A 21,772-nucleotide genomic window follows, 5' to 3' on the forward strand; every position below is an offset into this window, starting at 1 on the left:
TCTCTTAAAAAGTACAAAACCACTGTAGCACCGTGTAATCTATAATTTGTTCAGTTTATTCGAGGGTTTATTCGTGCGGGACCCTAAACTGTGCCTACTTCGCATGAGTTCTGCAACTTATGAATGATCCAACATTGATATATGTATGAAATGTCTTATATCACTGCTAGGTGGATTAGGTCGGGTATTTAACCTCTTTCTCTCTTTCTCGCTAGTGATTGTCACCTTCAACAAAAATCGGATACAATGATTAATCAGGTGCTCAAGTATGGTTAAATTATAAGCGATTCTAATGATGAAAGCATATGATATGTTTATTTTAGCCAGAATAAGGTTTAATATGTAAGTTTTGTGAAATGTATATATTTGAACCGCATATTTAGCATCGCACTCTAGCGTGCGTGACAGGACATTTGCCGAGTATGGTTCAGTTGTGATTTGCTGGTTGTATTTGAGTCTATAATCGGTACTACTGACAGATGTCACGGAGAAAGATGGTAAAAGGGGATGTTAGTTGCGATGAAATAGCAGATTGAGGAGATGAAACAGTATTTAAGAAGTGCGACTAAAATGTTGCGACTGGTTGCCTCTTTAAATTAGTCATTTGAAGTTAACGTTTCTGCCCAATCTGCGCAGTAACTGGTGGTAGAAACAATCAATGGGAATCGACCTAAGAGCGCCTCTTTCAACTTTTCTCTATACTCAGTACAAGTGGTTTCGAATTTGTGTTCTGATGCTCTCCTTTCGGTTTAAATAAAACGACGTTTGTGAAATCACATAACGTCACGCTAGGTGCAACAACTTTATTTAAAACTAAATTGAAAGAATAGTAAAACAATCCTAATTATGCAATCAAACAAGCATTACAGCTTTTTTCAAGAAACATCTTTCTTCCTTCTTTTTACAAAAAGTCTCTCTCTTTCTTGGTGGTGAGTGAGGAAAAAAAAATAAAGAGTTAATTATTTTTACTCATATTAGCTTAGCAAACCATATTCGCCCACTTTCCATTGAACGCTTAGAACGTATAGTAACCATTGCAGTTCTCAATAGGATCGAAAGTGAGTAATAATTTTAGATTTGATTCAATTGGTTTAGGGCTGCCACGACTAAAGTCCTACTATTTTTTTGTGGGGTTTAGGTAAATTTCAGCATTTTAAAAACAGGGAAATGTAGAAGCAAGTCTCCACCGCAAACGAAAAGCAAGAGTCATGACATGATGTTTTCACTTCCACGTATCGGAAGCGAGTGTTACTGAAATTATTGTACCCAACCATATTTATAAATTCGCAAAAGTGTTTTTTTCACGTTAAAACCCTCAGCTTTCGATATGTACTGGAAAATTAGTACAACGTGTTGTAATGACGTCGTAATAAACGAAAGAGAAAGTAAACAAAGAGAGGCTCTCAATGTTACTTACGTCCATTTGAAAAAGTACTCGAGAATTGTCTTGCTTATAACCTGGTCAATGTGCGCATTCCAGTTTAGTTTTTTATCGAGTATCAATCCCAGATACTTTACCTCAGAGGATTTTTCAATTACTGTTCCGTTGAGCAAAAGTGTTGATATGAAATATTTATTTTTTCGAGGCCCGCGGACATTTTCTCCTCACGAGTATTATCATCTGCAAATCCAATCACTTCGTATCTCATTTCAGTTAATGATTTTAATAGCTCGTCTACAACTAATGACCACAATAAGGATGATAGAACTCCGCCTTGAGGACATCCCTTATTTGTTTTCATAGTCAGTGACGTGTTTCTAAGCAAGATAGTTATATTACGGTTTGTAAGCATTGAGTTCATCCCATTTTTTTGTATAAATATCAAACCCATGTTTTCTTATAGCATTCCGCAATGAACTATGAGATCATTGTCGAAAGCTCCTTCTATGTCTAAAAAAGCCGCAAGTGAGATTTCTTTTGTTGCAATAGAATTCTCTAGTTTTCCAACAAACATGTGTAATGCATCTATTGTTGATTTATTGCTTTGATATGCGAATTGAAATTCGCTCAGTGGAGAGGCTTTCAAGTATTCTGCTTTAATGTGTAAGTCAATCATTTTCTCCATTATTTTCAGAAATTAAAAATTCCAAAATCTTTTAGGCTTATTGGCCTAAAAGATTTTGGAAGGGATTTATTACGCTTCCCCGATTTCGTATAAATATTACTCTTGTTTGTCTCCAGCTTGTAGGTATACAGTTTAGTACTAGACTTGCCCTAAACATTTTCGTCAGGTATGGAATGATATGCTGTTTGCTTTTTGTAGCATTATTGGCAGTATTCCGTCCATCCCCGGCGATTTGAATGGTCCAAAGGAGTCGATCGGCCATTCCACCTTTGCGTCTGTAAATAAAGCACTGATTATTTCGTGAGCTTAGGTACTAGCTTCATACGAATCAGACTCTGCTTCAATTTGATTCAGCGTTTGTATATTATTAAAGGAAAACGAACCAGGAAAATGTTTCTCCATTATGATACTAAGTGTTTCTTGGGAATCAATGGTGAAAGTTCCATCGTCCTTCTTCACACTACCTAACCCGTTTGTATGATCATTTGATAGAGTTTTTTGAAGTCTTGCAACGACGGGAGTTTGTCGAGCCGCTCGCACATCAGCCTCCAGCTCTTTCTTCGCGATTTCCTAATTTGTAGGTTATATGCCGAAAGAAACTTTTTATACTCATCCCACTGTCCAGTCCGTTTGGCCCGGTTCAACAGTTTCCTAGAAACTTTCCTAAGCTTTTATAGGGTTTTGTTCCACCATTTTTCGTGCTTATACTCTATAATCTATGTAGATGGCGTTACATAACATTTATTTTTCTTTAGGACCTTTTAAACATAACATTTAAAAAACGCGAGAAAAAATTAATTTCATCATTTTTTGATGAACAAATCTTTGGAAGAACATTTTTTTTTATAAATCCTCGAAAATATACAATAATAAAAATTTCTAAAGTGTGATAAATGTTATCATGACATTTAAAGGATATTTTCATCATTAACCTTAAAAAAAATTGTTGCGCAAAATTTGTAATAACCCACGAAGCAGCAGATAGCGGCAGCTGAAATTTTGTTTGTGACAAGTAGACTTAACTTTATAAGACGAATTTCGCGCCAACTCGAGCAAATGTTGGCAGCACCCTCTCAGATTTTAATGAAACTTTCTGTACATGAGAACTTTGTCACAAAAAGCCACTTTGCATACTTTGTTTTTCCACAAAAGATCTAGACTGTCTTTTGAAAAGGGTCAAACTTTTTTTTACCAATTCTTTCGAATGGCTATAGTTTAAAAATGACAAATCCTGCAAAAATATTGTAGGAGTGATTTTCACAAAATTAGTAAAATTTTTGAATAAAAATATTGAAAAAAATCTTCATTGACTCCTACACTGAAAAAAAAACCGATTTAAAAAATTTAAAGTCGATTTGCAAAAAAACCCATTTTTGATTTGGATAAAATATTGTTGCAAGATAGATAACTATGTTCCCTACCTACCATCAAAAATTCATGTTGGGCACTTTCAAGGACAAAAGTTATTTGAAAAAACTTTCCCTTGCCAAACTGAATTTTTTTTCAGTGTATTTTTATCGAAAACTAAACCAATGAAAGTCATAATCATCTCAGAATCCATTTTTCCAACTGCTAGTTGCCTGATACATGCAAAAAGCATCAGTAACGAATTTGGTGTATATTCATAAGAAACTTGAATGAAGATTGGAAGACTAAAAGACTGGAAGACAAGAAGACTGGAAGACTGCAGTTCATTGGTTCCTTTCAAAACTGATAAATTTTATGAAAAAATTGACAAACTTTTCTAAAATTTATTTTGTCTGACGGAGCAGCAGCACAATATAAAAATAAGAAAAACTTAGCAAGCTTGTGTAGATTCCAGACAAAGTATGAGTTAAGCGCAGCATCCCATAGAAACCCTGTGATGATATTGGTGGCTCTCAAGCGAATGGCAAAAGAGCCAGTCTTGCTCGCGACTATGGAAATACCATAACAAGTCCCCGAGAGTTACATAACTGGGCAGTTGAACAAACTGATAAAAATATCACAAAATTAATTTTTTGCTAAATATTCACTGAACAATACAACAAAATGTCAGCAGAAATCTAAGAGCTGTATAATAACGCCAAAACAATATCTGGAACTCAAAAATTTCACAGTTTTGTGCCTATTCCTGGGGGCGAAGTAGAGACGAAAAGGTTTTCGAATTCAGAAGATGAACCAAAAATATTTTCCTTGCATAGAAATAATTCAAAATAGCATGCATGAAGATAGTTTTAAGGCAAATGTAATATATAAAAATAAATAAAAAAATATGTAAAATTTAATACATAATGTTGTTGTGGTTATTACTTTCTCTGGTTCTTCCTCAGTACTAAACAAGAAAAAAAAGTAATAATAGAATATTTATTTAACGACATAAACTGTTTTCAATAGGATTCTTGATTAAGGGGTTACACACCTTTTAGTGATAAAAATGTCAAGAAAGTCTGAAATTACGTAAAGGAATAAAGTAATGATTTCATTACACCAAACTTATAATGTTTTGGTAGTGCATTTTTCAGTAAAATAAACAAGCATAAGTTTATAAAAATAAATTGACAATTGGCGGAGTTTAAGTTTTAAAAACTGTATTAGAAAATGCTTATCCATGAAACAAAAATTTATGAATAAAAAAGGAATCGTTAAAGTAATTACGATCAATTGAAAAAATAAGAATATTGATTGAGTAGTTTTTCGGCAATCGTGATCACGGAAAGACCATTTTTAGTAAAACGACATTTCGAGATACTCGAGTTTCAAATTTCAAATTACCTTGGTAGATGAAGCGCACTTGGAAGCACTGTAACTTTCGATCTATTTCTCGGATCCTTATGAAAATTTGGGAAAACATTCTCAAGTAGCTAACCTCTTAATGAAAATATGCTTAGTTGCTAAATCAGACAATATCTTCTCACAAACTGAGTTTTATTGGATTCTGAGATGATTATGGCTTTCATTGGTTTAGTTTTCGATAAAAATACACTGAAGAAAAAGTTTCAGTTTGGACAAGGAAAAGTTTTTTTCAAATAACTTTTTTTCCTTAAAAGTGACCAACATTTTTGACGGTAGGTAGGAAACATAATGGTCTATCTTGAAACAAAATTTCATCCAAATCAAAAATGTTTTTTTTATAAATCTACTTTAAATTTTTAAAATCGATTTTCTTCAGTGTAGTAGTCAATGAAGAACTTTTTCAGTATTTTTATTCAAATATTTGACTAATTTTGTGAAAACCACTCCTACAACATTTTTTGTAGGATTGATAGACCATAGCCATTTGAAAAAAGTAAAAAAAAGTTTGGCCCTTTTCCTAAGACAGTCTAGATCATTTTTGGAAAAACAAAATACGCAAAGTGGCTTTTTGTGACAAAGTTCTCATGTACCGGAAATTTCATTAGAATCTGCGAGGGTGCTGCCAACTCTGAATACGATTTGGCGCGAAAAAGGCAAGAGAAAAAAGTGGAGCAAGGTGGGCCTTTTTTGCAGACATACGAAATAAGGAAAAATAATATATAATTCACGTGAAATAGGTGCCAGTTCGCTTAAGAATTTTAAGTAATCTAAAGAAATAAGTAATTTTTTTCTAGTTTTGAATTTAAATATAACATTTCGGACTAAAATAAATTTGGAAATTCATTTTATTCAATTGCTGTGTCTAGTACTTTCTGTAGTTTTTTCATATTGTAGTTCAGTCATAAGGCAGTGCCTATTTTTTGCAAGAAATGTTTCGTAAGAGCGATTTGAATTAATCCCCTTCCGCTGAATTTTTGAATTCCTTCTTACAACACCTTTTCTTAGTTTTCTATACACGCTCGTTAGAACGATTTGTAAAATGAGTTTTACTTACACAAATTCACACTTTTCTTCTAATGCTAATAAATCTGCAACTCGGTTTAGAATATATGAATTTGTTATTATAGTTTATTTCACATAACCTTAAACTACTAAGACTAGAGTAGAGTCACCCTTTGAGTAATGATTGCGGAATTCGAAAACTACAATTCGCTCGAACTCGGAGAAGTACATAATTTTCACCTAACCTAAAGGTCTGTAGATAAAAACCCCACCTTGCCCCAATTTTTTTCTTCTCAGTTATAAAGTTAAAGGTCTCTACTTGTCACAAATAAAATTTCAGCTGACGCTACTTGCCGCTTCGTGGGTTATTATAAATTTTGTGAACCATATTTTTTAATATTTATGATGAAAACACGCTTTAAATGTTAAAATAATGCTCTTTTCCGACCAAGGTACTTTGCTGAAGACACCAATCCTCCAGAATACATACCTAGGGCGTTAGAAGTTTTGAGCGTCGAAAGTAGCATTCTGCCCCACTGTGTGACATAGGAATGCAGGAAGGGCTTCATACTGGGAAGTTCGCCCCGATACTTCCCATGCTCCGTTCGTCATTGAGAATATTTTAAACCCCCTCAATTATTTTAACCATAGCACGGGTCGCATGGCACTATGGAATTGGGGTTCCCTGTTTGGGTTTTTTTCACCACAACAGGTCAAACAGGTGGTCCGTAGTGTAATTCTTAGCCGATTGAAACAACCACTACCGACACTACACGGCTTATCTAGGCTGTTCGGAGAAGGAAGCTGATATTGAAGGACGGCTTCCATGGATGGCCAAACAGCCACCATTAGATTACATAAATTGAAAAAAATCAAAACGTTAGGAGTGGCTACCACTCTTTCCATCCCCTTATCCCGTGCGCACGACAGTGATAATTGCTACACTTAACATTTCTATGTACAGTTAGTCACTCACTCTATGATACCAGAAATGTATCTAGACAACGATGGTTTCAAATATTAAAAGAACTGCTAGTGAAAGGTCTGCCAGATATGCGTAGTAAAATTGAACTCGTAACACACTATCACGTGCGGCTTGAGAAGGTGACCACTTGAATGAACAGCCGCATCCATTTTTCACATTTAACACCGATTTTGAGGAATACTTTTATACTTGTTTGTATAAATCATTGTTAGGCTGGCAAAGCGCATTTCATCAATTACATCTTTCTCCCATAACTTAAAAAAGTGATTACTTTCCCAACACTCTCGTCCCATACCAGATCCCTGCCATAATAGTTCATTACAAGTGAGCGTATACATACCGACAAACTATAACGAGAATTGTTTCCGAAATTCATTTCACGCACGATAGAGCAAACGAACCAAGTACCGTACCACAGTGGGACGAGCCCGGGCTTTAGTCCATATATGAAGGTTATGTGATATTCTCACTAGTATTTTTCTCGTATCAGCTGAGCCATCAGAGACATTTTCAGACAGATTTTGTGTGATTTGAATGCAAAATGAATTTTTGAGAGCTTTTTGAAGGGCATAACTCAAGTGCTTTTTGCATTATTTGACCATAGGAACTACATACAGTTATTCTCGTTTTTCAAAGAAACGGTTGACTTTATGAATTGCGTTACTTCACCAAAATTATCCGTGTGATAAAATTACATCGTAAAAGCGCCAAAAATAAGTCACTAGTTGGTTTAGTTAGTGTTTAGATAACTGTTTGTCATGATTTTTTATTGAATTCGAACTTCTAAAGCGATAACAACAACGACGCCCGTGAATGCCCGCGATCACACTATGCTCATTCGAAAGCTTTTCATTTTCTCTTTAAAATGAGCCTATGCCTATGAAAACTTGCGATAAGCAGTCAAAATTTAAAAAAACTGTGAATGGAAACGCATGGTTATTACTAATATTTAATTTGAATATTCACTTTATGACTAAAATAATGACACTAATTTATGCACAACTTTCAAATAGCATTTAGAGCATGATCTACAAGGGTTTTACTAGTGATCAAGAGTAAGGAACCGAATGGGAAGTATGGTTTTTAAGTGGTAAAGGAATTAAGAATGTTTATAATTCAGTAAATATTTTCAACCATCTGAAATGTGTCATAAAATGTTTCATGAACTATTTTTGCTAACTTACGCAATGACTGTCAAATTGAGTGAACACAGTTGAGTTCTAGTCATTTGGTGAGACTATTTTTTCCGAGTTTGCATAGCGCTAATATAGCTTAAGGATATGCGATATTATCCCAATAAAATAAGACCATTTTTAAATGAATCATATACGCGAAAAAAGGATTTTGGATTTATTTTAATTTAAGGTACGAAATAAGCAATCTAAGCAACTTAAAACACACCTGCGAAAACAAAATCGTTAACCATCTTGTTGATTAGTGAATGTAAATCAATATTCCACTAAGACGCTCAAAATGTTTGTTTTGAAAATGAAAAAAATGTAGTTTTCATACCAAGTAACCCACTAATGAATTAAACGTTCCAAAATTAGTGGATCACATCTTATTTGATCCTTAAAAATAATATAGTCATTTCTAAAGCCACATAATGAGAATCAATTCGTTTCAATACGGAAAATAAATTCCAAAATTACAATTGAAAGAAATCTTTATAAAAGACAAAAAATTTACTTTTGAGCCACTCTAATAAGTAGTAAAGTTAATTTCTATTTTCTTCAACCAACATAGGAATTCAGCGCACAAAAATGTCTTTAAAAACATTTTGAACCTTCACAACAAAATAATTTTTTTTGAGCCACCCTAATCTATAATGAATTTTTTTTTTTGCAAATGTTAATATCAAAAACGATTTAGAACACGAAAATTAATATACACAAATTTTAAGAACGATCTAGAAAAAAAAATTTTTTTGAGACACCCTAATGAATAGTAAATGTTCATTTTTGAAATGTTTTAATATCGAAAACGAATTCAGCGTACCAAAATTACATAAAAACGTCCTATATGAACCGATACGGAAACGTTTGGACTTAAGTCCACCTTTTGTTCTAAATCGTGCCACTGTGCGTACGGACGGTGGCATTATCGCGAAATTACACCGCCTTGGTTGGACCAGCAGCTCGCTGCAGCGCGCAAAACGGGTTTAACCCAGTCTGCAACTATGTAGGTATATATAGTTCACTCGGTTTACAACGTCGCGGGCGGCCCAATGGAATTCATGCTGGGGGTGGCACAGCAGAAGATCGTTATACCATCATCAGCAGTTGCATCTCTTGTCAACCGCCGCCGTCGTTGAACGTCATTATTTTGTAATAATATTTTCTCAGAGTGTCAACATAAATTAGAGCGAATGCAAACTAGGTGCTAGTCCTCTACTTGCGGAGTTTGTACCTTGAAGATTACTACTACTTTCGTGCAAGGGGAAACCATTAGCAACACGAAAGTTAGACAGATTATGCACAGCACTCTACGCGATTCAAGCAGCGTCAAAAGCATGGTACCGATTCCGAAACCCTTCTCACTGCACTGTTCCAAGATGGTCTCGAGTCTTCAACTGTAAAGCGACAAGCGAACCTGCGGTTCGGGCGGTTTTCCCTGGATCATCATCAACCGCAGACGACCCGGTAAACTCCATCTGAAACAATGATGCCTGCAGAAGTCTGCGGAAAGGCGTCTAATATGCAAATTTGCTTCGCTGCCGGCAAGCTACCGAATGTCTGGTAAACACGGTGGATAGTGATGTTTACACCACAAAGCATGATTAGCGATAGGCGGTACGCACTTGATTAAACTATTATGCACCGTTTTGTTGTGTTTCTGTTTCATCGGGTCCAAAGGGTTAATTACGTTCTTCACAGTTGAAAGCCAACGACTCCGGCGGTTATACGGATTCTCTCGAATGACACTGGATTTCCTTCGAGGATTGTCGTCTGTTCAAAATCTAAACATAGGATCAACATCTTCCAAACAACGAACGGTTTTTAATCCTCTTTTATGACATGGAAGAATAGCAGGTCCGAAACCGCCGGAGACTAGTAGGCGTTTGAAAATCCTAACCGGGCGTAACCACCTGTGCGACGGAATGGAAAACCACAACGTCTCATACCGCACGGAAGCCGCTGGCTATATAGAAGACTGCTAAGCAGACCAGATACCAGACCATCAGACGCCTAGGGAGCGGGACTTTTGATAATTTAGATGCATAGGCTTCGTGAATGGTGCGACACGACGGCTCGTTTCACCCTCTCGAATAATTTTGCTTCTGGATCGTATCATCCATTTCCCATTACTGTCGGTGCAACCACCAATCCGTCCGTCGACTGGCTCTCTGGTGGATCATTCGATACGGATCATTTAATGGCTTTGTTTTTCTCATCTGGTGGACAGATACGTATCGAGTTTAGGCAAGGGCGCGCCTAAATTATTTTCTTTATTTATTTATTTATTAGCATCATAACCTAATAGGTTTCTTATTTTGTTTATTTGATAATGCTCGATGTAAGATTATTGCCAAACTTTGTCAATACAATATTAAAATTAAATTTTAGCAGTGGAGAATTTCTACCGTCGTATAATAATGTACAATCAGAGTTCCTTTTGAGACTGAACCTCTATGGTTGTGATCAAGTCGAATGGATGATACTGATGAGACGAAGTCGAATTACCACTCAAAACTAAATTCTAAACGTTAATTGATAATGAAAAAATAGTTCAAAGTTTTCCGCCCTACTCTCATTTGCTTGGTTAGAGCACCGACTCTTAAAAAATCCCCACGATACAACTCTGTCACGATAGTATGGTACTTTCTCCCGCTCGGTTGGTCGGCCGGGCCAACAGATGTACATATGTCGTGGGACTGCGGCTGGTTTGAAAATGAACCTGTTTTGCCGGTTGTTTATTTTCCCATGGCAACTGGAAAATGGGATTTTTCTGATGAAGTTTCGGATCAGCGCCGTTCTAGTCTGTTCGCTTTTGATTGGTTCTCTGTGTGTGGTGACAGATTATTTCTCGGATGTTTTCGCTGATGTGTATATATCTAGTGCCTGGCAGCCGAATCAATTTGTGAACTGAGTCAATAAACATAACGTGCCAGGCTGGTTTATTTTATCAGTTTTTCGTAGATAGTCGATTTATTTCTGATAATGTTCAATTTAAATATGCGAATTGATTTTGATTTTATAGATTTTTATGCATTAGATAGGTTACGGTAAATGCATGATTGGAAGCATGGAGCAGACGTGTAATGGAGAATAATTAGTTTTGAAGACAAAAAGATAATACTTTTTCTACATTCCGGAAAACTAAATCATGGTATAGGGGAACTGGGGGTAAGACGGACATGTTAAGGTTATACTCAAATAAAACATAGTAAAAGCATGGTTTTGTCAACATGAAATACTCTATGTTGTAGCTCCATATGTTGGCTTTCGAGTGCCCAGAGGGATTATGTTACAAAAATCAACAAGTATCTTTTTTGAAAGAAATAGAAAACAAAGAAATATCTGAACTTTTTCCAGACTGCGGGTGAAACGGACATATGGTGGGGGTAAGACGGACATGTCGCCGAAAGGATGATCACAATACAAAATATTAAAATTTACTGTTTCTAACGGATGTTTTGGATAGTTTGTGGTTCTTCTTAATATATATGTGCAATTCGAGGTGAAAAATAACGTTTTGGGGTACAATTTAAAGTTGATGCAAATGATGTATTTTCTAATATCGTTTTTTCCGTTGTCATAAAGAGAGCTATACAATCACTTCCAGACAAATCATTTATACAAAACTGGAAAGTTACATATTAAATACGCAATTGGTAACATCAGTTCCTCGATTACACATAGCCAGAATATGGGACCTGCACAAAGTCTTCTACCTTTTCCAGGTCCTAGGAATTCCGTATTCAGCCTCGGTCACATTAACGTACATCTTGCGGTCTACTACATGTGAGACTTCAGCTAACTGGATGGTTCTCCACGTTTGACTGCTAGAATTTCGTTTCTACACGCGAGACATTCATATAAGGATGAATCAATAGAATTAATCAAGACTGGCCGTCTTGCCCCACCAGTACACATATTTTTTAAACGCTTGCACTTATTTACTCGTATAAGAACTTACCTGTTATTTTCCACGAAGATGTCATTTACAGAGTTACATTATCAAAATAAAAGAAAAAATCCGCTAAAAAATTGATTTTTTCCTCGATAAACCTTAAAATCAGAGACGTAAAAATTACATCCGCACGAAGATGCACTACTGATTATCAATGTTTACTTAAATTTTTCGCTTTTAACAACATTCAAGGCCTACTGAGTGCTTCATAATTCAAGGATAGCCATGAAGAGAGAGTACTCATATAATTCAATTTAACTTTATATGTTATATGCCTAAAATAACCATGTGTCCGTCTTACCCAACCTGTCCGTCTTACCCACAGTTCCCCTACTACAGGATTCAGTGTTTCAGCTGTTCAGCTGAAAAAAATTATGACATTTTAGCAGCTCCACTTGTATATCTTTTAGTATGTCACTCCAGCCGCAAAAAAATATAGTCATGTTTCCGGTACACAGGAAAGATAACAGAACATTGAGAGCTATCGAGAATTCACTTCACTGGGAATCTAGACTGACTGGGTATTTATTCCTCTTGGTAAATTTAGTTTGAACAAGGAAAAGTTTTTTTCAAATAACTTTTTTCTCTTGAAAGTGCCTAACTTGAATTTTTGACGGTAAGTAAAGAACATAATTACCTGTCTTGGAACAAAATTTCATCCAAATCAAAGATGGGACTTTTTTGTAAATCGACTTTAAATATTCAAAATCGATTTTTTTCAGTATAGGACGCGAAGAAGTATTTTTTCAATATTTTTATTCAAAAATTTGACTATTTTTGTGAAAATCACTTCTACAACATTTTTTGTAGGATTTGTCATTTTTAGACTATAGCCATTTGAAAAAAAAAATGGTAAAAAAAGTTTGACCCTTTTCAAAAGACAGTCAAAATCATTTTTGGAAAAACAAAGTATGCAAAGTGGCTTTTTGTGACAAAGTTCTCATGTACAGAAAGCTTCATTAAAATCTGAGAGGGTGCTGCCAACATTTGTTCGAGTTGGCGCGGAATTCGTCAATTGCATATTTTTATATTTTTACTTCAAAGCTTATTTTATTCTTCACAGCATCTCAATCAATTTGGTCATAACGGAATGGATACAAGTTATTTTAAATAATAAATCATGGTACCGGAATTTGTACACCACACGTACAGTGCATGGTACTAATGAATACGTATGGTAGTTCAGCATGCAGCTCCATCGAGTCACAATTAAGTTCTTTACTGGCACAGTTAACCTCACTTTTCTTGATAGTTCGCTTGTACTGTTTACATGGACTTAGGAAAATTTGTAGACGACTAGATTCGCTCGAAGAAAATCGTAAAGAATTTTTCTAGGTCCATGTAAACAGCACAAGCGAACTGTCAAAAATGAACACTCAGTTCATTTGTGACGTCAGCGTAAAGTATTCAATAGCTGTGAGTAACGAAATTTATAAGTTACTTACAAGCTGAGTGCAACATTCGATTCTTCTTTTCACTCTAGGGAGGCCTTTCGTTTGACTACTTCCATCAAGTTTTACACAGCCTCCTTAGTCGCGTAGTCGCCGCAGAACGCCAGTTTGCTTCTAAGGTGAAGATATGTGGAAGCCACGTTGCTAGGCACCGACTCGCTTGTTGACATTAGCAAAAACTGAAATCTGAAGTGAAAATTCAAACGCACAAATGAGAGTTTCCGAACATTTTCCTTTGGTCATCTGCACATTGGCAGATAATTTGAAGTTTTGTTAGTAAACGATTAAAGTTTCGCGAGTGTTTTTGCAGTGGTTTGTGAAAAAAGTGCATTTAAAAAAGTGCAATGAAAACGAGAATAAGAGTGTTTCGAAAAGAAACCCCAAGTGAAGAGGGGTGATATTTTCGCACAAAATAGGAGCTACAGATGGCATTCCGTCAAAAACTCGGATTGATTGCATAGGAAAATGTTCTAGCTTCCTTAAGTAGCAGTTTCGTGGCACACCAGCAAGGTTAGTGTGTTGAAAAACGTATTTTTATATTTGCTTATGTCAGATACATGGTTAGGCAGCGGAGAGGGGTGTGTGTGGCGTAGGAGCCATGTTGTGGCTCGCATGTATAATGTCCTTAATCGTTATGTGTCCGACGCGGTACCCGGTACCTTTTTAGGTTTCAATTAATGAAATTCCAATGTTTTATCTGAAGCTGGAAATTTAAACTTTGTTACATCTTAGGACTTTACAAAGTCAAGCTTTTGGGTTAATAATATTGTTGATATCGTAAGGAGGGGAGTGAGGAGGGGCTCCTGAATTTTTTTACTACGTAACAGGCCAACGCAACGTGGGTACCCGGGTACCCACAAAACTGAATGCCAATAACTAAGGCAATTTTCAACTGATTTGGGTGTTTTTGATTCAGGAACTTATCCACTTTTAGACATGATAAAAATGAATCGGGTTAATTCATTCAGCTCCCGGGAATCCGGATCTCTGGAAGCATGTTCCAGTGCTATATTTGTGAACGTTAATGGTATACTGGCAATATTGTATCAAAATTCTTGGAATTTCATCAGCAGGCTCTATCTCATGGTTTTGGAACCATTTGGTGATTTTACCCCGGAACGGACATTCCGGAGCAGGTTCCCGTGAGTAGCCATTCTGAGGCCAAAATTATCATATGGTCCCGTAACAATAAATATCATTTCCGAGACAATTTGATGCGTTTTGATACTCATATACAAATTTTCTGGTTCATGGCTGCAAAGCTGTATTATCGTGCAACATGAGGCCAATCTATGTCGCCATTCACCTCTGATACAGAACTCCTACCCTTACCTCCTCGCGGTGCCAACCGGGGCACAGGCCTCCTTTTTCCATTTTTGCTTAAACTTGGGACTGGGTCGGGTTCTGTCCCCAACCGCTGTCAATTCGTTCACTTCGACAGGTTGCCAGATTGGAGCCTGTCTCAGTTTTGTTTCGAGCGGGTGTGACATTAGTGAAGATCGTCTAGGATCTGTGGTCGTAAGCTGACAGGGAAGGGGGACAAACGACGCGCGCGTGAGACTTCTAGTGTATCCGTCTTGCAGAGTGAATCATTCGGTATAATTAATGATTATTTTGGGCAGCTTAAAATTATTTCTTGGTTTTCTTTTGTAAGTTCGGTTTGTATACAACCTTTGATTAATATTTTTTCTCAATAGTTGTTCGGAAATTAGCCCCAATAAATCTTCAATTTGAATAGTATCGATGATCGTACTGAAAAATCGTGGCTTCTTTATGAATCTAATTTCGAGTTTTGTCAACGTGTCACTAGGTAATTTTCAACCCAATAATTATATCATGGAAAAGGATTAGCGAATTTTCTTTGAATACTGTCGCAATAAATAGTGATCCGGCCCATTACGCAGATAAGATTAACTTTCCTAATCAATACTCCCATGGTCGGCTGTGTGGAGTTGCTTTTGTTTAGAAAACAGGATACTCTCGGTAGCCGGCTACCCAGAATTTATAAAGATCCAAGAATTATATAAGATCTTTTCTTTTTCGAGTGATCGTGTACTCGAAAACCAACTAAACTATTACCTAATAAACCATGCTTTACAGGTCGCATCGCTTGCTTGGAGCGAATCCTAGACCTTATACCCTTCTAAACCTGGAAGAACCTGATGAGTCGTCTACCTTCCGTTAAGTAGGTGGAGCAGCAACACTTCGCGTCTACCTTATCCTTTATTCTTCCCCGTGAGCGATGGAGATGGGGGCGGCCGGCAATGATGGCTATCAGGGGTCGGATTGATATGAATTCCTACTTACCACTTCCTAAGCAACTCATATTAGATAATCAGCAGTCAAACATGATGAAGTCAGTGTGCAATCCGCCAAAATCATCGTCACAACGCAACGCAACGCATATACAAATTGCTTGGGTCATGATCCCGAGAAAAAAAGTGCTGATGAAACCGATGAAAATTAATGAAGTCGAAACTTGGTTTTGTTTGGCAAGCTAATGCAATATGCACTAACTTGTCTAACTTGACCGGCGCTGTCTAGACCTAATTTGTGTCCGTTCTCGTCAACTTTCTTCCAAAACCTGAAATTTGATTGACTGTCACAACAACCAAGATCTGCTGATCTAAAATTCCATTTCGTTTCATCGCATCAAGAAAAATACGGTCTATAGGTTAATGAGATTTGTATGAAATTCAACAATTACACTATAGCGAATATAGGTTACGATTTCTCCTTGTATTAATATTATTATAGTTTTTATTTCTACTCGCTTATCTCCTATATCTTCCTCCTCTTCTACTCTATTCATGAATGTAAATTAAGAATGCATCCTCCATATAATAAGGTTTTTGTGTGATTGTGATACTAATTTTAGTTATACGAACAATCCTGACTAATAAAAATGATGCAAGCCATAATTTATTCTGATTTTTATTTCTAACAAATAGCTTTTCATATTATATTTTATTATATCTAACTGATTTTGATGTCTTTTAGTATTCATTTTATAGTACAGATTTTGCAGTCTATGTTTTAGTTTTGGTCTATTCTCTTATTTATTCCCTACTCTAAAATCATTTATTTTTCTTCTTTCCTTTTACCCTCACATTACTCTTTGTTTTACGTTGCTCACTCTTTGCTCTTCACTCTTTTTTTTTATTTCTGTGTTTTTCATTCTTAAATCGCTACTTTTTGGTCTTTACTCTTTATTTTTTGCTGTTTAGTCTTTAGTCGTTACTCTTCATTCTTTACTCTTTACCGTTTACACCTTACTCATTGTTCTCGGCCCTTTACTCTTTGCGCTTTACTAATTATGGACATTTACATTTTATTCTTTATCATTTACAGGATATTCATAACATTGTTCTTTACAAATATCTCTTTACTCTTGCTTTATTGAAGCATTGTCATCAGACATTCAAATGAGATCTTCATCCCATTTCTGCAACTAACCAACTCCGCTCACTCCGCATAGTTTATTTCATTCATTATTTTTTGCTCTCTACTCGTTGCTGTTTGGCTCTTTACTCTTTAGTTTTTACTCTATACTACTTAATCTTTACTCTCTTATTTTTTACTCCGATTTATTCTTTACTCTGCTGTACTCTTTATTCTTCACTGTTTACTTTTTACTCTCTACTCCTTAATCTTAACTCTTTACTTTTAATACTTTGCTCTTAACTTTTGACTCTTCACTCTCTACACTTTCCGCTTTATTCTTCACTTTACATTGCGTTGCGTTGCGTTGCGAAGCACGGTGCTATTCGTAGATTGCATACTAACGATTATCATGTTGCCTATAGGTAGCTCAACTCATCTTGCTTGTGAGATAAATGATCGGGAATGAACTTTATCTCTTATGAGTTCAGTAAACCAATAGCATGAGAATCGTTATTGCCGGCCACGACCATCTTCACCGATACTTAGGATAGGGTAGGAAATGTTGATGTAATACCTACTTAAGGAAGGCCCCCGACTCAGCGACGCTTCCATAGATATTACGGAGTTGGATTGAAGGACAGGTACAGGTCTAGGATTCGCCACAAGCAGGCAATGCGACCACAAAATGAATATGTTTTATGCGGTGGGATGGTTAATCTCCGAGTACACGTATACTCAGAGCAAAAAGATATTTAGTTATGATTTTTCTTGTATTTAAACTCTGGATAGCCGGCCATCAAGAGTGATTTAGTTTTTCCCTAAACTACAGCAATTTGAACTCCAAACAGCCGGCCGTAGGAGTATTGCTAAAAGCGCGAGCTAGTCTGCTATAAATATTCGTTTGAGAATTGGGTAGTAGGAACACAAGTCAAGAGTATTTTTAATGTGCACTTTCAAATAAAACCACAACTTAGTCTATCCTCATATCGAGTCATAGCCACCTCGGGCTGAACCTACCTCCAACCTCTAAGGCAAAGTTTCGTCGGACCACCGATCGCGATCTACTTTCAAATATCCAGTGTATGCACATATATACACACATGTGTGCATGCCTGTAAACATACATATGAAAAGACGCATGTATACATGCATACATGCACACATACATACCTGCACATATACATATATATCCATACGCATTTAACAGCGCCAGATGAGAAGCCATCGCTGCAGCGCTGTACAGAATATGGGTCCTCGATCTATGACCGATCCTGAAGAGCTATTAATTGTATAACGGAACGTGAGCTTTCACCTTGTTTCTATGCACGACATTCAAAGAACTGTAGAATACAACGAAAAGCGACTATTTTTTCTGACTCATGAGTTTTTTTTATGGTAGGAACCATGTAGTTAAAGTCTTCGTAATATAGCTAATATAACAATAATCGCACGCGTCGTTATGCTAACCGGAGTGCATCCTGCGAGGTATAAAATAAGTATAACCGATGTGTCTGAACCGAGCGACCCTGTATGTCGGACACACAACCGACGACACATGCGTGTTTTATTTCTCAGCCTACCACCAGAAATAGAAACAAAACTAGAGACAAGAAGAACGACAAGAAACCAATTTGCCAATTAAATGTGAGCATAAAGAGACCGGCCGTGTCGTGCCACTCCGCTACTGACCAGTGTTTGGTACTTTTAAAATGATGCTTTAAAAACTTGTATGCATGTATAAAAAAAAACTATAGAAGTCCTCCGAACTATTTTCCAACAAACAACTCCGAACCATCTTCCAACTCCGAACTAACAAAGCATGATTTGTTGAGAAATATTTAAGAGAAGCTTGCTACGTGGAGAACATAGTAATATTGGCTGAAATTTTTTAGAAAATGATGATTATGCATAGTGTAGTTGTTACTCGCATTGCCCCTATGATGTAATCCAATATCAACAAAAACGTTAATAATAAGCATCGAAATTATGCCCATAATAATTATCTCAATCAGAACAAATTGAACTCCAGTGTATATTCCATCGAGGTTGTGCGCGTGACGGTGCCTTGACGCATTAGATTTTGTTGAAACCTGTCCTACCCGCACTGAACTAATTAAATCATATCTCCACAAACTACGTAAAAGCCATCCGCCAAAACTCCCCCCGAAGGGGAACCCCGGAGAAACCATTGCCGATCCCGTTTCCAGACCGGAGCCGCTCTAGGTCTGTTCTAATATTTACAAAATCCATATAAAAATGACAGCTCCGAGCGAACCCAGAGCGACTCCGATCCAAAAACGAAACAAGCATATTGCTGCTTGAATACAGTTCCCATCAGTTTATGAAAGAGAAAACTTTTCTCTTTTGTTTACTTTTAATATCTGCGATTAGCGAGCAGCGGCTCGTCCGGAATCCCCATTCAAAGTGAATTCCGACAGTCGGCCCGCAATCATATGTTTGTCGAGATATATTTGGCATTATATAAAAATCCTATTGGAAATTTCTCACCCGAATACATGAACGATGCCATAGCACGACACACAATGCCATTCCCATGACAACACATATGCCTTGTAGTTGTAGTGGTATTTACACCAAACGGAATTTAGTAGTGCACACACATTATCATGTTATTTTCTTCACTATTCTTCCACAATCAACACTTTTGCTACACATGAAGGAATTCGATTTTCAATATCGTGAAACTTTTCTAGTGGTAATTTCTCCGATCGACGATGTCACTAAACACTAGCGCAGACTCAACGCTAATCCAGGCAAAAGATTAACCTCCCATACTAGTCGTATGCAACTCAGTTCCGCCGTAATCACACACACAGAGTACCAACTGAGGCTAGAGGTACGCCACCCAGCCACATCACCATGCACAAGAGCCAAACAAAATCTGAACCGCCTCCTTCGGCATCTCGATTCGGACTCCTTTATTCTTCACTTTACATTGTTCACTATTTACTCTTCAATCTTTTATCTTCAGTCTATCTTATTTACCTTCTGCTTTACACTTTCAGTCTTCACTTTGGGCTCTTTAGCATTTACTCTGGATTCTTTATTATTTTCAGTTTACACTTTTCTGTTTACTATTTACTTTTTACTCTTTAATAGTTTCCTTTTACCATAATCCTACTCTTCACAAGTTTCACTCTACCCTTTTCTCGTAACTGTTCTTTTCTCTTTGCTCTTCACCCTTTACTCTATACTCTTTACTGTTTAGTTTTTACTCAACTTTTTTTTATTCGATTATAGAAAGCCGTGTGGTGTCCGGCGGGCTAAACATTTTTTGCGCTGTTTCAGCCAAGAATAGAAACACTGGGAACCTGCTCCCATGTCGTAAGAGGCGACTAACAACATGCTAGTAGTTCCTAGGTCTAGGGAGTGAGTGAATAGATACATATTGCAGTATTGTAGTGGACCGTTTAGAAACACATAGAATTCTCACGTGGAGGAGTCAGAATACTGTTTTTTTTTTTTTTAATAACGAGTGCAATTGTTAAGATTAAGCTAGTGGTGAGCTTAGTTGCGAAATACAGAGATACCAAAACACATACACCACGCACAATTTAAAACTATTTTAATGCACATGTGCGAAAATACTGAAATATTAGCGCTACGTTTTAATAATACGTAATCATGAAAATTCCTGAAAGCCGATGGTCGGCGTTTTTGAGTTTAACTTTTGAGTGATTGACATTTTGAAAGTCAATTGCGAATGATTATTATAAGGCCCATTTTTACCTAAAAACGTTAGTTTAAAAATTTCGCAAAACTTTGGTTTCAAACGTTCCATTTTTTTTCAAAAATTTCTTCACGATGATTTAGTTGGAACCCTAAATACTTGCCATCCTTTTATTTGTTCTGCTCCCAAGCCCAGTTCGCTGGAAATTTTTTTTGAAATCATAAGGCACTACAAATTTTTGATTCTGTTTTTCAAAAATTTCGAAGCGTCTGGAATTAAAAAAAAATAAATTTGTTTTTAGCGGTTTTAGTTTGACACTAGATGCTGATATTTCATGCTATTTTTAGACATATTTTGACAAAAAAAAATCGATATTCAACGTTTCATGTACTTTCTGGATTTTTTTTGAATATTAGGAAATAAATATTCAAACGCCGCACTTCCTTAATGATGTCCTATTGAAGATTTCAGATGACCATTTTCATTGATTTCTGCCCTATAGAACCACCCTAGTTCTCCATACAAACTTTGGTTTTAAACTGTGAAGCCTTGTTCCAATTTTTTAAAAAAAAAATTCTTCGCCAGGGGTTTCCTGGGACCCCAAACTTTCGCCATTTGTTTACGTTCTGCTCCCCGATCGTGGTTTGAACAGTGTTATAGGGCGTACTGCCCAGATCGTATTGTTTACCAAGACATATCCTGATCTTTTTCCTTACCTACTAACAAATTTCCTTACAGATTTCTTGACATTTAGTCCCGATATCACATTTTTTCATTAAAAAACATATACCAACTACTTTTAATAAATATTTTATTATTTAATACACTATTCATATTGTAAAAATCATTGCGGAATCACATGATAGATGTTTCGTTTTATGCAAAATATGGACAGTTAGGGTATTAGAGAATTTAAGGAAATAAAATGGTTTCTGAGAAGGTTCTACGTTCAACAAAGTATATTTTATAAATATTGAATGAAGAATTATTGAGAAATATGCATGAGAATATGATTTATTATGAATTGCAGAAGGCTCTAGTACCTCAACTTCTCGTATTCTAAGATCGCAAAGGTTCCGTTTGATTTCTGAGATTTAGAAAAAATGCAAAAAATATGTGGTTTACAGCGTGGGGCAGAAATGTCATTAAATATAGAGGATGTTGGTGACAAAACATCCCAAAACCCCAACTTCCCATATTTTTCAAGAAACGAGCACTTCTCCAAATACTAAGATTGTTTCCTTTTAAAAAAAAGGTATGAACCAAAATTTCGGGAGAGCTACTT

The 21,772-nt window shown here is 36.3% G+C and overlaps 1 protein-coding gene across 1 annotated transcript in view; it reads left to right on the plus strand.

Annotated features, from left to right (window-relative positions):
• LOC131681083 (uncharacterized) overlaps window positions 1–21,772 on the plus strand; it is a 187,697-nt gene that overhangs the window by 58,380 nt on the left and 107,545 nt on the right. The window lies entirely within an intron of this gene.

The sequence above is a fragment of the Topomyia yanbarensis genome, chromosome 2 (genome assembly GCF_030247195.1).
Source record: "Topomyia yanbarensis strain Yona2022 chromosome 2, ASM3024719v1, whole genome shotgun sequence".
Classification (NCBI taxonomy): Eukaryota; Metazoa; Arthropoda; class Insecta; order Diptera; family Culicidae; genus Topomyia; species Topomyia yanbarensis.